This window comes from Cervus elaphus, chromosome 3, assembly GCF_910594005.1.
Source record: "Cervus elaphus chromosome 3, mCerEla1.1, whole genome shotgun sequence".
Lineage (NCBI taxonomy): Eukaryota > Metazoa > Chordata > Mammalia > Artiodactyla > Cervidae > Cervus > Cervus elaphus.
In genome coordinates, this window is record NC_057817.1 from 43,708,912 (window position 1) to 43,713,719 (window position 4,808).

The window sequence follows — 4,808 nt, forward strand, 5'->3', positions numbered from 1 at the left end:
CTGAAAATTATCTGGAGCCATAAATATTCGTACAATTTTTTTCCTCTTAAAAGAATGCCTCATAGGCAGTTTATTTTAAAACCATATTTCTATAATATTTTAATAATTTAAGAAAGATAAAGTTAGGTTATTAAATTTTTGTGTTGCCATTATTGTAACATTTGATAAATGAATAATGTGAATATACTTGTGCTCTGTCATTGACATGACTGGCATGGTAAAGGCTTCTTTTGTTTTCAGTGTTTAAATTGTTGGGCTGGACAGTGTGGGAGAAATAACTGCATGCTGCATAATAAATTCTTCTTGATAGGACGATGCTTTCAAAGGAACTCAGATTTAAGCTCCCCTTTTCTGAGATTTGAATGGTCAAATTGGAAATCCAAAATACAAATATGCCTTTTTCTTCCTTGTTCTGGAAGAAAGCACATTGTCAAATTTTTTTTTTCCCTCATAGGGAATAAGGTCTTATTATGGCTGGGGACAGTCATATTCACAAATAACATTAAATTTGGATTTTTGGTATACGGCTGCCAAATGTGGTCATATGTAGAGTCTCACTGCCAGATGCATTCTACAATGTTAAATGTGTATCTTATCACTGGATTACATTCCCATGAATTATTGTTTTAGAATAAATCTTGCAATTATCTTGTGACTATCACATTGTTCTGTGGGTGGGTGAGGTGCAAAGAGTGTTAAAAGTATGACATTGCCAAATGTTAACATTTATGTAATTTTTGTAACCTTGTTCAGGTATTTTTTCTATTTTAATGAGACAAGGAACTCTAAAAGAGAAAAGAAAGTGACTTTTTTTTTAACCTCTGGGAAATTTCAAGAATAAATACAAAGAAAAGATTGATGACCAAATGAGATCCCTAGAAATAGTTATATGTTTTTATTCTTCATATAACTAAAATATAGTCCTATGTTTTTAGAGGAGTGAAGTGATATTTGAGGAAAGGCAATTAGGGAGAAGTTGGAACCAATATATATATATATATATATATATATATATATATATATATATACATACATACATACATACATATATGAAAATAAAAAAAGAGAAAGGACTAAAACTACCAAAGTATAACCATTAGCTAGCCATGATTTCGAGAGGCAGTCTTCACCTTTTGATTATCCCAGCACTGTCAAGGACACACCTACACACCTACTCTCCCCTGTTTAGCCTGGGAGTGCCCTCTTTCAGCAAAACACTAATGCAGTTAATGTGTGGACCCTAAACAGTGATAGTATTCTCAAGTTTAATACCAGGGACGCTATTTTACTTCTTATAAACTACTTCATCAAGCATCCAAATTGTAAACTGTAAGTGGTGATACTCTTCTCACAAGTACTTTCTCTCATTGTGCCTGCAGTGCTCCTTATTCTTTTCATGCTGCTGCTTCCTGGTTTCTTTGACATCTACCCTGTCTACGACATTTTGTTTCTTAGAGCTGGGCATATAGCCTATGTATGCTTGTGGTCCCAGACTTACATCTCATTTCCCCCTGATGGCAACAACTGTGGTATCACCCCAGATGTTCAGAACTGATATATACTAAGTTCTCAAAGTGTGGTCCCTAGACAAAGAACATCGGCATCACCCAAGGACTTGGGAGAAATGCAAAACTGGGGGCTCTACCCTAAAGAATGGGAAGCTCTAGACATGGGGCTCAGAAATCTGTCTTTGAATAAATTATTCAAAGTGATTCAAGGTGATTCCAATGCATGATAAAAAGTGAATATTCATGTTTTAATAGGAGGCAATATCTTTGCCCAAAGAAACAAATTTTTTCATAGAAGAATTTCACAGTTCAGGTTATTAAGGCCAAAGGGAAGTTATTCTACGGTCTTCAGGTTATAGCCCTAACTCTACCTGTCCATAAAATGAATGTTGATTTGGGTGTAAATGCTAAAATAAATTATTTAAAGCTGCAGTCATTCAGGTGGTAGGCAGATAAGAGTGGATATAGTTGCTTAGAAGTAGACTGGGAATGGAGAAGGAAATGGCAACCCACTCCAGTATTCTTGCCTGGTGAATCCCATGAACAGAGGGGCCTGGAAGGCTACAGTCTATGGGGTCGTAAGAATCGGATATGACTTAGTGACTAAAGCACCACCAGGCTGGGAAAGACTTGGTCTCTGATAATTGAAGTAGGGAAAAGATTGGAAGGAAATTTGCTACATTTTTTTGCAAACAGGGGCAAGCTTTGTTCTTTTTCTGCTCTTTTTGCTTTTGACCTTGAATGATTACAAGATGGCTACAAAGCCTCTTAAAATTAAAGCTCACTTTACTACAAAGAATTTTTATGCAGTAACTTTAATGTTGAACTTAAATTGAACTAGATTCCAGACTGCATACTGTTATTAACTTTCTTGGTAGTTTTATGTAAATGAATTGAATTTTCTCTCAATTTCTCTTTCAACTGTAGATCTTTTCAATCTATGGACATAGCATGGGAATAGAAACTGTTAATAAAAACTATGAAAAAGTGTTTTTTATAACATGGTACTCTTTCTAAGACATGATCATGACTATCAGTGTGCAGATTATATTCACATAAAGCATATTTTCTCTTCTCTTTTTTTACACAAATACCACTTGTTAACTGAAATTGGACAACCTAGGTAACCCTGGGGTTACCTATTACATACTAGTCTAATGAAAATTGTGGTTGAGAGTTTAGGCATTATTTCCGGCTCTGGTTGTGTATTGCAATAATATGTAGATGAAAAAAATGTATAAATGCACATCCTTCTTAATAATAATAAGTGCACAGCCTTTTGTTCTTAATAAGAACAAAATGTAAAGACAACTTCAATGGCTAATTGTTTGATGGGAACCAAAATCCCTTCTCCTTGTTTTTCTCTGGGAACATGTAGCTGGCACACAGTAGTAAGCTTATGAATTGAATAACTGAATACTTTATTAAAATAACAGCAAATTAGATAAAAAGGATTTAGTTAAAACCATGAGTGAGCTCTGGAAGCATATGTTACAGGGACAGAAAAAAGTGATTACTTAAGTGATCAAGTGTATGAGGATCCATGAGATTTTCACATCATCTCCATAAAATTCATGCGATTTCCATAGATCCTGCAGAGTCCAATTTGATAAGTTATGTGATTGCATTTTTTTACCTGCTTCTGAAAGGGTGTTCAGAATTAAAGAACAGTTTGAGGAGTAGGGGAGAATGAGAAGAACACCAGATTTCCCAGAAGCTGGCAAGGTAGTGACCGTGGCTGAACTGCTTTTAATCTCTTGCAGGGAAATCTAAGCCAGCAGCTTCACATGAGGACCTAAAGCTATTAGCATGCGGGTGACAGAGCAGTAAACCAGTCCAATTTATGTCTGATTTATCTTGTAGTACAATGATTTTTTAATCTAGCATTTTTCTTCTAATTCTTTCAAAGCAACATGCAAATAATTATTAATTTTCCCAACATCTGACAAAGAGGATAGCAAAACAATGTATTTTATAAATTGCTGGTGGATGGATGGTTGTGCTAGGAAACAGCGTAATCATCTCTTGGACTTCACATCCTCAGTTCTAACTACCTTACGGTGCTACTGACGTGATAACACAAACAGTAGGTGATACGAGGAAGAGAGACTTTCCAGTTCAAGAGAGTGGGGTCTGCACCCTAGACTAACCACTGAATTAAACTTGCGGCATTGGATGTGTTACTTAACCTTTCTGAACCTCAGTTTCTTCATTTGTAAAACATGCTTAGTAATGCTAGCTTATTGTAAACGTTAACAATGCTATGTGTGACTGGTCAGAATGGCCATCATCAAAAAGACCATAAATAACAGGCGCTGGAGACAGTGTGGAGAAAAGGGAACCTTCCTACACTGTTAGGAATGTAAGTTGGTTCAGCCATCATGGAAAATAGTATGGAGGTTCCTCAAAAAACTAAAAATAGAGTTACCAAATGATCCGGCAATCCCACTCCTGGGCATGTACAGAGTCAGAACTATAATTCAATAAGATACATGCACCCCTATGTTCATAGCAGCCCTGTTTACAATAACCAAGACATGGAAGCAACCTCAGTGTCCATTGACAGATGAATGGATAAAGAACATGAGGTGTATATATATATATATATATAGTGAAATATTACTCAACTGTAAAAAAGAATTAAATAATACCATTTGTGGAAACATGGATGGACCTAGAGATGATCATACTAAGTGAAGTAAATCAGATAAAGACAAATATCATGTTTTTTAAAAATCATATCATTACTTACATGTGAAATCTGAAAATGATACAATGAATTTATTCACAAAACAGAAACAGACTCACAGACATAGAAAACAATCTTATGGTTACCAAAGGAAAAGGTGGGGAGGTATAAATTAAGAGTTTGGGATTAACAGATACACACTACCATAGAGAAATAGATAAACGAGGATTTACCGTATAGCACAGGGAACTATATTCAACATCTTGTAATAATTTATAATGGAAAAGAATCTGAAAAAGAACATATATAAATGCATATATATATATATATATATATACACACATACCCAAATCACTTTGCTATACACCTGAAGCTAGCAACATTGTAAATCGACTATCCTTCAACAAAAATAATTTATTTTTAAACTGTGTGTGTGAAGTGTCTGCTGCCTCACAAGCTCTCAACACAATAAAAGCTACAAGAGATTTTAACTTTAAAGTTATCTGTTACATCACATAAAGAGAAAATGCTCACAAATTCTGACCTGGGCATCTGGCATTTGCAGTTTTCAGTAGGATTTCTCAGTTGTACATGGATCATAGTCCTGAGTT